This window comes from Pinus tabuliformis, chromosome 2_2 (assembly GCF_031772625.1).
Source record: "Pinus tabuliformis cultivar Carrire ecotype Pingquan chromosome 2_2, CPIR1, whole genome shotgun sequence".
NCBI classification, from domain to species: domain Eukaryota; kingdom Viridiplantae; phylum Streptophyta; class Pinopsida; order Pinales; family Pinaceae; genus Pinus; species Pinus tabuliformis.
The window spans coordinates 794,327,405-794,341,653 of NC_142300.1; the positions used below are offsets into that span (position 1 = coordinate 794,327,405).

At 37.8% G+C, this 14,249-nt stretch overlaps 1 pseudogene; it reads right to left on the minus strand.

Annotated features, from left to right (window-relative positions):
* The window catches only part of LOC149195081 (receptor-like protein kinase THESEUS 1), an 85,465-nt pseudogene extending 75,433 nt beyond the window's left edge, over positions 1 to 10,032 (minus strand).
* Positions 10,033 to 14,249: the final 4,217 nt, after the last annotated feature.

Genomic DNA, 14,249 nt, shown 5'->3' on the forward strand with positions numbered 1-14,249 from the left:
ATGGAAATGGTAACCTTGATCCTACTTCCACTTTAGATTAGGATGACTTATACCAAATCCCTCCCCCAATGCAATCATGTTGGGTAGTAATCGCCTACTAGAAACCATTTCGATTCCCTCTCCACAATGGAAAAATTGAACCCTCCTATGAACATGTCATCCCCCAAAATCAAAATGACATGCTTGAATCCACCTCCAAAAACCTCAACTAAGTCATCCCCTTCCTCTTCAGCACCCCTTCCCCCCCAGGACTTTTTCATCTTGGAGAGTGGCCTTAACCATTCCTATAATATCATTTAGGACATGGAGTTGGATACCCTTGAGCTCCTAGAAATTTCTAAAGCTTGTAAAGGCACGGATGCCAACATATTCCGTGGACACCAGGGTAATATCCTGGGTCAAGCATATTTTAAATCCCACCATTTTCCCTCCAAAACGTCTTCTAGACAATATAATACAGGAATTCTAAGATTACAATCCCATTCAATGAAAGAAATAGCAAAATCCCACAAGGAGGAAAGGAAAAATGGTAGGAAAATAATTCAACAAATGTTTGAAGAATTGGGAGATGTATTTGTTAACTCAGGAAAAATAAAAGAAATTACAATGGTCTATCCCTCCACCAATATGCACACAACATGAACATCATCTCTTGAAATATCAAAGGCCTCAACTACAAAAGAAAACAAAGGATCCTCAAAGAAAAAAGGTTCTCCGAAAATACACCTTTTATGATTTTATAGGAAACCAAATCTTTAGGTGATCTCATTAATAGATAACCATCAAATGGGTTATAAATTACAAAGATACAACTCTCGATGCCCAGGGGAACTGGGTGGATTGGAAATTATCTGGAACGCATAGGAGGCTCTCATTTTCAACATGCTCACTTCATACCGAATTCTCACAATCCAATTTCAACTTAATGTCTCTACTAAAACTTGTTACTTATCAAACGTTTATGCCCCCAACCAAAGTAAAAACTTATTTTTTCTCATATCTCTTGCTAGCACCAGTAATATTTTATCTCCTTCTCCTTGGATTTCCATAATAAGACTCGATATTGATTCCATTATTTTTTTAGATACATTGGTGGCCTCCCAACTAGTGGATTTGGACACTACAAATGACACTTCTTTTTAAGAATGTAACTAGTGTCAGTCTTCATAATTATAATTAAGTCATGATGTATTGTATTTATCAAAAGAAAGAAAAAGAATTTTTGTTATTAAAGAAATTGACTTATTAAAGCATGGGCTTCATTCTTGGGTCAATTTTTTTTAGTTCAAAGCCTCCATTGAAGGCTTCTAGGATTTATGTCAAGTGTGCTCGTCCATGTCACATTGTAAAATACCCTTCTTGGGATTTATTTTTCAAAGAAGAAATTTATTTTATTATAAAATAAGTCAATTAGGCCTCCTCCACCAAGGAAAACTCAAGGAAGAACAAGTCAGCCTCAAAGAAAGAATTCAATCACCTAGAAGGACTATATATAATCAACAACTTGACTCATTTGAAAAAGAACACACACAAGTTTGAATTGCAGTAGTTGGAGGCAGTAAAAGGTATAAATTCCAAGGAAGAAGAAGGAAAGGGCTAGTGAAGGAGAAGGAGGTCTTATTTTGCTAAGGAAGTCAAAATTCTCTCTCTCTTGTCTCACACGTGTGAAGGAACTGAAGTTTTGGAGGGCCGAAATTGTAGTCTTGAAGCTGGGCTGAAATTTTGATGCAGTAGGGTTGAAAATTTTTCCTTCATGTAATATTGATGTTGAAGGAGGGTTAATGCAGTATCATTTCAATTGATCTTTGAAGGTTTGAAGAACAATTTAAGGGTTGACTTGGTGGAGGAGAAAGGCCTATTAGTCTAGGTCTTGGTCTATCTAATTTGAATTATCGAAGGGAGAGTTCTAAGGGATAGATATACTATCTACAAGAACTATGTCTAACTCAATGAAGGGATAAAACAAACTAGAAGGAGAATCCAACTACAGGGAATGGAAAACATGATAAATCTCATCCTTGAGAAGAACAAAGTTTTGGATCTAACTCTAGGAAAAATCAAGAAGCCTACATATGAAGTAGAGAAAGAAAAGTTCAGAGAAACCACAATCTTGGCCATGAATCTAATATTGGATGGAGTAAAGGAGAACCTTATTCCATACATATCCAATATAACTTCCACTTAAGAAATGAATGAGGCTCTCTCTAATTTATTCACAATAAAAAACATTATCAAATTGCAAGCCTCAAGAAGGAATTAAGAACTATTAAGATGATGAAGGATGATACTGTGGAATCCTTCTTTATGAGGATATATAGAATCAGAGATGAACTTCAAGTGATAGTTGAAATTGTACTAGCAAACGAGCTCATAATTACTACCCTTCTAGGTCTACCAAAACATTGGAGTGCTTTTGCATTATGAATCAATAGTTGGAAGGATACTCTAACATTCGAACAAATGTGGAATGCATGCAATCAAGAAGAGGTTATAATATCAATAGTGAACAACAAAAAGGAGGATGAAGAAGAGAGAATCTCAAATTCCTATTCCATTCATCACAGAAAGAAGGGAACCTTCAAGAAGTTCAAAGGACCAAAGAAGAAAGTTGACCTATCCAAGATCAAATGTTACAATTTTCACGATATGGGTCACTAAAAAATTCATTGTCTAGAGAGTCCAAGGAATAAGAAGAGAGATAAGGATCAAGAAAATATTGTTGATGAAGCACCACCAGAGAAGAACAAACTAAACAATTTGAGATCAAAGATCTATTTTCCAAGGAATCTTAGTGAATACTATCCTTCACATATCCTTCTATTTTAAAGTTTTGAATTGTTTTTCTCTAGGTTTTGAATTTGTAGGTCTAACATGCCTTGTTAGAACTTTTTTTAATTGTTTTGATAAATGTTTAGGTATCCCTCAAGATTGAATCAAGAGGGAGTCGTCACCGTTTTACCAAAGATAAGTATATTACTAAAATCTATTTTTCGTCACCAGATTACTTTCTACTAAAATTTTGAAGGTACATAATCTTCAAGAGGTTGAAGATGTTTGTAAGTGAAGATGACTTGATAATATTTGTAACACCCTCCTCCCATATCTACCCAAGAAACTGGCCAATCGGGGTAAACATGCGACAAGAGGCCACTATGATATGATTTGACCTCCTAAGTCATGTTAAGGAAGTGGAACCGATGGAAACACACCATAGAGACATTCAACATCAGCTACAGGACCCTTAGGAACCAATCCAATACTTTAGACAACCTTCCCTTGGGTCCCGCTGAACTTTTGGACAACGTAAGCCTTAGCCGCTCTCATGCTATATGCATGACAACATCCAGAAACCCAAATTTTCTCTCACAAGCTTGTTTGTTAGCACCCAGAGACTAAATTTATTAGTGCTATGCCAACGACTTCGAGATTTGAGCCACTTTTCTAGGCCCAAATCTCAAGTCACTGCCCATAATTTAACCATCTCTTTGGAATAGTAAAATAACACGGAAATGACAGTATTAAAGAAAATACTTGTTTAAGACCTTGACTGGACCCCTACTAGCCATGGCAGGAATTTCATCAAACATATCACAAATATGTAATCTACAGGTGTAAATAACAGTTCTGAGCATAGGGGTCTCATACTTAGCTGAGAATCACTAAGAACCATTTATGCTTCAATACATCAACTTTCATTCCATCCATTAGGTCATAGATACATTGATCATTCAATTACAAGTAAAAACATGATGAAAGCCATACATGGATGTTGTCATAAAACACATATATAAGCAAAATAATAGAAGCAGAAATACTCATGAAAGTATAGCCATATAGACCACATATAATCCATCAAAATTCTCATAGAAATACAAGGAGAAATAACCTTTCATTAATGATGCAAAATCCAAACTCAAGATGGGACTTCCACGTTCCACCCGATCGTAGAATGGCTGAGCCAAATCTCTCTTCATCCATTCACCCCCGTGCCATATTCCAAGCATGAATGTGGGATCTCATAGAACACATCAATCAAAACTCATCCAGGGATTCCAGAGGCCATCCACCTCAACCCATCAAACAATGATTCTACCTCATGGTTGGACATCACAAAACCATCATCAGATTGGTCTCCATCCAAGCCTTCTAGGGCTTCCAGAGCATTTGTTCCAACCAAGGCTTCCAAGACTAGTAACTTAACCCACAGCTGAAATCGGGCTTCCAGAGCGTTTTTCCAACCAAGGCTTCTAGGACTAATAACTCAACTCACCAAGGGCTTCCAGAGCATTTTTCCAACCAAGGCTTCTAAGACTAGTAACTCAACCCAAGTTGTTACATGGCTTTTGGAGCATTTTCCTGATCTTCCTTTGCCTTCTTGCTCCCAGAATCCAAGTATGCCACACCCACCAAGAGTGCTCCAAGAAAACTCTAAGTATCGAAGAGTATGTGAGAGAGAGAGAGAGAGAGAATAATGATATAGCTCCAAAATTGAACTAACAAAAGGTTACCAACTAATCCTCATAAGCCTTTTTATGAATGAGGCCTCTATTTTCTTCATTTTCTATTATTTTCCTTCATTTTCCTCCTCACATGCAACATGTGACCTTTCACCTTCATTTTCTCCTAATTTCCATTATTTTCATAAATAAATGTGTCAAAAATGCCATTTTCCATTTCCAAAGCCTTAGCCATTTCCTTTTCCAATTTACTTAGCCATAAACAATCACGAGTGATCCCCATCATTAGAATTTAACCCAACATTCAGCTTGGAATAAGTGTCCCATCATTCGTGGTTATTATTTTTCCTTTATTTACTTTTATTACATGGAATTTTCACCAGGGTTGTTACAGAACCCTCCCCCTTGGGGGAACACCGTCCTCAGTGTTCAACAACACCTATAACCACAAAACTGTTGTAAGAAAAATATACTGTCGATGGAGCTTTATAACTTAGCTCGATGTTGTATTTACAATGATCAACCTGCTAAGAAGTAACCAACATGAAAACATAACATAACATCATAATGACATGACACCCATACCACTTATTGGAGCTTTATAACATAGATCATGGTGGTATTTATATCCATATACATATGTACATAAACCAACATCATCAAAACATATACCAAAGCATATACGACAACATATACCAAAATTACACCAAAACACCAAGCCAAAACTGCTTTGCCTCAACCAGCAAACAAGGAAGGATACATAGTCCACATCTGATTCGTCATCTCCCATGTAGCTTCATCAGGCCCAAAGTGCTTCCACTGCACCTTAACTTTCTCGATTGCTTGATTCTAGAGCGAGAGCACCTTCTTCTAATATACACCTAGGATCCAGCTGGAATTCTCCATCTGGTTCCACCTGCAATACAGACCAGTCAATCACATGATCAACATCTTTAACATACTTCTTAGGCAATGACACATGGAAAACATCATGGATTTTCACTGTCAGAGGTAGTGCAAGTTGATAGGCTACTCACCCAATCCTCTTAATGATACTGAAGGGTACACAAAACCTTGGTGCCATCTTGGCACATGATCCAATCCGCAAGGAGATATTCTTCGCTTTGATGCGCAAATACACCAGTTCCCCAACCTAGAACTTCTTGAACAACTTGTTCTGATCTGCATAGATTTTCTACCTATCGAGCGTTGCCTTTAGATTATTTTTTATAACCTACATTTCTTGTTCCATGTTTGCCAACATCTCTGGTCCAATCAACACACTATTAACTGGATCAATCCAACTGATGGGAGTATTGCAACTCCATCCATACAATGCCTCAAAAGGACTCATTCTCAAAGATTCATGATACCCGTTGTTGTATGCAAACTCTACCAATGGAAGGTACTCTTCCCAATTTCATTGTTGATGCATCACATACATCCTCAACATGTCCTCCAATATCCAATTGACCCTCTCTGTCTATCCATTTGTCTACGGATGATAAGTTTTACTAAATACCAACTTTATGCCAAAACCTGCAAATAACTCCTTCCAAAACTTGGAAGTGAACTTCGCATCCCTGTTTGACACAATCTTCTTTAGAACACCATGCAATCTGACCATATCTCAAATGAATACCTTTTCTACATCGCTAGCTAAAAATGTAGACTTCACTGGAATGAAATGTGCAACCTTCGTCAACTTGTCCATAATAACCATGATGGAATCATGCTATCTCAGTGTCTTTGGAAAACTTATAATGATTCCATGGAAATGGCTTCCCATTTCCACTCTAGGATCACGGTTGGCTGTAGCAGTGCACCTAGATGCTTACATTCTACCTACACACGCTGAAAATCAAAACACCTAGCACGAACTCTACTACATCCCTCTTCAAATTAGGCCAATAGTATAATCTCTTCACTGTTTTCAGTGTCTTCTGATAACCTGGGTGACCTGAATAAGGTTTTGCATGAAACTCCCTCAAGATCATCTTCTTGAGCTCACTGTTACCCTACACATATATCCTCTCTCTAAACCTGACCAATCCATTTGTTGTAAGGCAATAATCCACATCCTATGCACCTGCACTTGTACCACTATTTGTACCTATACCACTACCTATACATGTACCATCACTTGTACCTGTACCAGTACCTATACATGTAGCATCACCTATACATGTGCCACTACATGTACATGTACCAGTACTCTATTGTAACCTGTGCATAATATCCATATATCTGAAATCCTGCTGACCTACCCGCAAGATCCTATCCTCTAGATTTGTCCCATAGGAGCTCATAAATGCTAAGTGATTTACCTATATTTGTCTGCTAAGAGAATCTACCACTCTATTCTCTTTACCTTTGATATACTTGATCTCAAAATCAAACTCACTGATCGTAGCCAACCACCGAGCCTTCCTACCATTCAGATTCAGTTGGTCAAATAGATATCGCAAACCACTGTGATCACTCATCAATGTGAACCTCCTGCCCAAAAGATAGTGTCTCCACATCTTCATTGCATGTGCAAACCATTGTGATCACTCATCAATGTGAACCTCTTGCCCAGAAGATAGTGTCTCCACATCTTCATTTCATGTATAATCACTGCCAACTCAAGATCATGTGTGGGATAGTTATTCTTTTGCTCATTTATTTTCCGCGACTCATAGCATACCACTTGCCCATCATGCATAAGGACTCCACAAAGTCCTATTTTACAAGCATATGTGCATAATACAAACTCTTTGTAAGGATCTACAATCCTTAACACTAGTGCATGTGTCAACAACTGCTTGAGCTACTCAAAACTAGCCTCACACTCCTCTGTCCATTTGAACTTCTTACCTTTCCTTTGCAATGATGTGATAGGATAAGAAATCTGTGAGAATTTCCTGATGAACCTCCTATAGTAGCCTGCCAAACCCATGAAGGATCTCACCTCATCCACATTCTTAGGAGATAACCACTCCATGATGGCTCTTATCTTTTTTGGATCTACTACAATGCCTTCCTTGGAGACAACATGCCCCAAGTAGTGTACCTCGATCTAAAAGAAACTACACTTTTTGAGCTTAGCATACAACCAATGCTCTCTCAACAACCTCAACACTGCTGCTAAATGTTCGACATGCTCTTCCTCATTTTTAGAATATACCAGTATATCATCAATGAACACAATAACAAACTTATCCAAATATGGATGCAACACACTATTCATCAAGCACATAAATGTAGTTGGATAATTAGTTAAGCCAAATGGAACAACAACAAACTCATAATTCCCATACATGGTCCTAAATGTGGTCTTGTAAATGTCCTCCTCTTTGATGCGTACTTGATAATATCCAGATCTCAAGTCGATCTTAAAGAACATTTTTTTATCCCTTCAACTGATCGAACAAGTCATCAATCCTCGAAAATGTATACATGTTCTTGATGGTTACTTTGTTCAACTGCTTGTAGTTAATGCATAATCTTAGAATACCATCTTTCTTCTTTACAAACAATATCGATGCACCCCAAAGTGATACACTTGGCCTCATGTACCATGTGTCCAACATTTCCTTCAACTACCAATTTAACTCAACCAACTCATGTGTGCTCATCATGTAAGGTGCTTTTGATGTTGGGGCTACCCCTGGCATTAAATCAATAGAAAATGCTACCTCCCTGTGAGATGGAAGCTATGTAATGTCCTTAGGAAATACATCCTTGAACTGTTGTAAAAATGGGTACCTTCTCAACACATCTGCATCTACAACTTCCTTACCCTTATCACTAGAAATGTGTATTGTAAATAGCTTACACCCTTTCCTGTGACTATGCTTTGCTTGCACAGTTGTAACCATCCCAACCGTTGTAGCTTTCTTCTTACCCTGTAAGACTTTTGGTTATCCATTGTCACGAACACACTCAATGGATTTGTCACAACAATCTACCTTGATTCTATGAAGATACAACCAATCCATGCCCAACAACATACTATATGATCCCAATGGTAATACATTCAAATGTGTTGTGGTAGGCATACCATTCAAATCAAATGCACAAGTTCTTACCCAATGATGAACTCGCTTCTTCATACCTATAGCCAACTGCACTAACCAAGACTCTGCATGGAATTCCTTACTCAAACCACACCTATCCTCCAAGTCACGACTAACATAGCTATAATTAGATACAGGGTCAGTCAAAATAGAAATAACTTGATCACGAAGCTTACCGTCCATCTCAATGATATATGCCTAATGATCTGCCTGTTTGTTATCCAATGATCCATAGATATGTGGAATACTCTGACCAACATCCCCAACATTCTATGCCTCATGTGCACTATATATATGAGGTCTACCACCCTGATTCTGTGGACAATATCTCTAGTGATGATGCTTGCCACAACTCCAACACTCTATCGGTTTCCATCATGTCTCCTTGTTTTGTTCTCTTGATCGGAATCCCTATCCTCTGTATGATGCATTGAACTTCTTAGGTGGTGCAACATTCTCATTGTTACCTATATCCTGAGGCCTTGTTCGCTTTTTTTCCCATTTTCCTTTGTTCTTTACATTACCTCTCCAGTCTGGCTTAGTCTCAATTTTGCGCTTCAATTCTTCGTAGCAATTCCTTAGCTTCCGAATGGCCTCCTCCAATGATAAATTCTCATCGAACTCAATCCTGTCTTTAAATGCAATCAGTAACCCACTAATGAACCTATGAATCTTAGTCTTTTCCTCTATGAGATAAGGCACATACCTCAACAACTCCAAGAATCTGCTAGCGTACTCATTATCTATCATGGAACCCATCTTTAGCTCATAAAATTCTTTCTCCCTGTCATTAAAGTATCTCTCTGACAAATGATTCTTCATGAATAGCTGCTCAAACCCACTCCAAGTCAAATCCTCCTCATGAATGCATCTGACATTCTTCACATCTTCCCACCAAATGTTTGCTTTACCTTTGAGACTGACTATAGCCACTCTAGCTTTCATGTTCTCTGAATAGTCATGCAACCTGAAGAATTTTCACATGCCAAGCAACCATGCCTTTGCATCCTGTGGCTTCTTCATCTGTCCATCAAATGTTGGTGGTTTTTCTTTCTTAAATTCATTGGCAAGTATCCCCTATCAATCCTCCTATAAGGATGATAACAATGATGATCATGATGCCTATCTGAATCAGAACTAGAATAATACCTATGTCGGTCCCCTCTTCTATCTGGAGTGTCCAACAATCTGTTGTCTCTAATTGTGTCATCTCTATCTGACCTGTGACCACCAAGCGAGCGAATACCATATGCCCCATTAGTTCTATCCTCTTGCTCATATCTGATCCGACGTGGTCCCTGTTGCTGCAAATATGACAAACTTTGAAGTATCACTGCATTTACTTCTGCTTGTTTCTCATGTGCTTGCATGATTATGTCATTATCTACCTTACAACTCCTTATTTGTTCCTTTAAGCTTCTCAGAGTAACTACCAAATCCGAAGAGTTCCCAACACCATACGACTCTTCATATTGATAGGGAGAGTCTTTGCAGTCAACCATCTTGCTAGCCATTTGATATTTCTTCCTGTAAGCATATCATGTCAGCTAAACCAAATCACAATAAACCAATATACCTTAGCATAGCTCGGGGAGGATACCTTTTCTGCAAGATCAAAAAATCAACATGATACATGTATAATATAATCATGACAGTATATAGAAACTTAATACATAATCATATGACCATGCAACCGTTATTCTAGCTAGGGTCCAGTCATCAATGCATGACCTTAACAACAACATACACCACAACCTCATGCATGACAACAACCACTACATCACTATACTCTTGACCACATGCAAACATGAACATGCATAAGCAATACGTAACCAACTACACATATGCATAAGCACATATGATCAAGCATGAGTGAACGATACTTGAAATCAAACATGCAAGAATGATACATGCAACCAAGCATACAAGAATGTAACCAAACATGCAAGATTGTAACCAAGCATACTACAATGATACATATAAGCGACATAAATCAACGTGTAACCATTCATACACTCACAATGATGCATTCCAACATAACAACCTCAAATTTCACATGATGACATCACTACAACCATGAACAATATCATGAAAATGAAACAAGCACACAGAATGAAAGTGTGAGAGACACACATGCAACTAACATTCATGCATGACCAACATATAGCCCATCCAATGCGAGGGGTGAACCATGCTCTAATACCACTCTGTAACACCCTCCTCCCATATCTACCCAAGCAACCAGCCAGCCAGGGTAAACATGCGATGAGAGGCCACTATGATATGATTCAACCTCCTAAGTCATGTTAAGGAAGTGGAACTGATGGAAACACACCATATGGACATTCAACATCAGCTAATAGACCCTCACGAACCAATCCAATAATTTAGACATCCTACCCTTGGGTCCCACTGAACTTTTGGATAAATTAAGCCTCATTCGCTCTCATGTTATAGGCATGACAACGTCTAGAAATCCAAAGTCACTCTCACAGGCTTGTCTACCAGCGACCAGAAATTAAATTTGTCAATGTTATGCCAGTGACCTCAGGATTTGAGCCACTTTTCCAAGCTTAGAGCCCAGGCCACTGCCCAAAATTTAACCATCTCTTAAAAACAGTAAAATAACATGGAGATGACAGTAATAAAGAAAATACTTATTTAAGATCTTGACTGGACCCCTACTAGCCATGAAAGGAATTTTGTAAAACATATCATGAATATGTAATCTATAGGTGTAAATAAAAATTCTAAGCATAAGGATCTCATACTTAGCTGAGAATCGCTAAGAACCATTGATGCTTTAATACATCAACTGTCATTCCATCCATTAGGTCATAAATACATTGATCATTAAATTACAATTAAAAACATGATGAAATCCATACATGGTTGTTGTTATAAAACACATATATAACAAACATAATAGCATCCAAAATAGTCATGAAAGTATATCCATATAGACAAAATATAATCCATCGAAATTCTCATAGAAATACAAGGATAAATAACCTTTCATTAATGATGCAAAATCCAAAACCAGGATGGGACTTCCACGTTCCACCCGACCATAGAATGGTTGAGCCAAATCTCTCTTCAAACATTCACCCCCATCCCATATTCCAAGCATGAATGTGGGATCTCATAGAACACATTAATTAAAACTCATCCAGGGCTTCCAGAGGCCATCCACCTCAACCCATCAAATAGTGATTCCACCTCATGGTTGGACATCACAAAACCATCATCAGGTTGGTCTCCATACAAGCCTTCCAAGGCTTCCAGAGCCTTTGTTCCAACCAAGGCTTCCAGGACTAGTAACTCAACCCACAACTATTATCGAGCTTCCAGAGCGTTTGTCCAACAAAGGCTTCCAGGACTAGTAAATCAACGCACCAAGGACTTTCAAAGCATTTTTCCAACCAAGGCTTCCAGGACTAGCAACTCAACCCAAGCTATTACATGGCTTCTAAAGTGTTTGTCCAAACAGGGCTTCAAGGAACTAATAACTCAACCCAAGCTAAGGAAACATGAGAACCAACCAAAAACAAATAATGAAAGTAAAACCACAATAACCATGGCTATCCAAGAAATGGAAAGGTTAGGCAATCCACTATCAATCCAGGCAATCCTCCATGCCAATGACAGATCATGACGAAGAATCTGCATGCATATGCCATGCATGCCAAAACTAGTGAAGAAAACATACATGCAACACGGTACCTACAAGAAAATTTGATGTAGTTGTTGATATTGATTCCCTCTTGCGCTTTCCTGCTCTTCCTTTTCCTTATTTATCTGAGAATCCAAGTATGCCACACCCACAAAGAGTGCTCCAAGAAAACTCTATGTCTCGAAGAGTATGAGAGAGAGAGAGAGAGAATAATGAGAGAGCTCCAAAATTGAACTGACAAAAGGTTACCAACTGATCCTCTAAAACCTTTTTATGAATGAGGCCTCTATTTTCTTCATTTTCCATTGTTTCCCTTCATTTTCCTCCTCACATGCAACCTATGACTTTTCACCTTCATTTTCTCATAATTTCCATTATTTTCATAAAAAAATGTACCAAAAATGATATTTTTCCTTTCCAAAGCCTTATCCATTTCCTTTGCCAATTTCCTTAGCCAGAAACAATCACAAGTGATCCCAATCACTAGGATTTTTCCCAACATTCATGTTGGAATAAGTGCCCCATCATCTGTGGTTATCATTTTGCCCTTATTTACTTTTATTACATGGAATTTTAACCAGGTTTGTTACAATATTAGTAAGAATGATGATTAAGATAACCTTGATATCGTAAGAAGGAATGAAGCCATACAAGATTCTTCGATGTTATAGAAGAAGGAAGTGGTTGATCTCCCTAAGTTGAGAGGGAGCCTGAATAGAAGAAATGGTACATCTCCTCAGTTGAGAGAGAGGTCATATTAGGTCATGATGAATACCTTGAAGAAAGAATGAAACCAAATAATGAATAAAAATAAATACAGATGCATGTTCTTGGAAAATACTTGAGAAGTACGGAGGATGTATTTGGTAATGTTGAAGAAACGAAAGAAGAAAAAGAGAGCTTCCGAAAAAATTGTACATGGATAACTTGGTGATACTAGCAACATATAAATGAATGAGGACCTTGAATGGTTGAGTTTACTTGTATATGTATTTGAAAGTTTATTATTAATTTAGGTTTGTGTTTTTACAGGTGAATTTCTCCATAAGAAGGTTGAACACTCTGGAAGCATGCTTGGACAAGTCAATATATCTAGTTTGATAGGGAGAGTTGAAGCATCTAATGGTGGATGCTTGGGAGGACATATGGCCATCCTATGTGTTGATTTTTAGATCTTGAAGAGGGAGGGTGGTGTTCGTCATGGATATATGACTTTGGATACATACCTAGATCCCTAGGTTGATGGTTAGAAAGTAAGCCTGATGGTACCTATAGTGGTTGAAAGATTGAGTCCATCTTAGTCCCACCCTAATAGATTACCCTGGTCAGGAATCTAGTCTATAGCACTAAGTGTGTTGAATTATTCGTAGCCCATTTGGAGATCTTCCATGTACCTCTATAAATATAGGTAATTATGAATACCTTCATAGTTAAGAGGGAATGTTGAAGAATGTAACTAGTGTCGCTATTCATAATTATATTTAAGTCATGATGTATTGTATTTGTCAAAATAAAGAAAAAGAAATTTTATTATTATAGAAATTGACTTATTAAAGCATGGGTTTCATGCTTGGGTCAATTGTTTTTAGGTCAAAGCCTCCTTTGAATTCTTCTAGGGTTTATGTCAAGTGTCCTTGTCCATGTCACATTGTAAAAGACCCTTCTTGTGATTTATTTGTCAAAGAAGAAAATTATTTTATTATAAAATAAGTCAATTATGCCTCCTCCACCAAGTTGGTCTTAAGGAAGCACAAGTCAGCCTCAAGGGAAGAATTCTATCACCTAGAAGGACTATATATAAGCAACAACTCAACTCATTTAAAGTAGAACACACACAAGTTTAAATTGCAGTAGTTGGAAGTAGTAAAAGGTATGAATTCCAAGGAAGAAGAAGGAAAGGGCTAGTGAAGGAGAAGGGGGTCATTATTTTTCTAAGGAAGTCAAAATTATCTCTCTCTTATCTCACACATTCGAAGGAACTGAAGCTTCTGGAGGGCCGAAATTGCATTCTTGAAGCTGGGCTGAAATTTTGATGCAGTAGGGTCAAAAATCTATCCT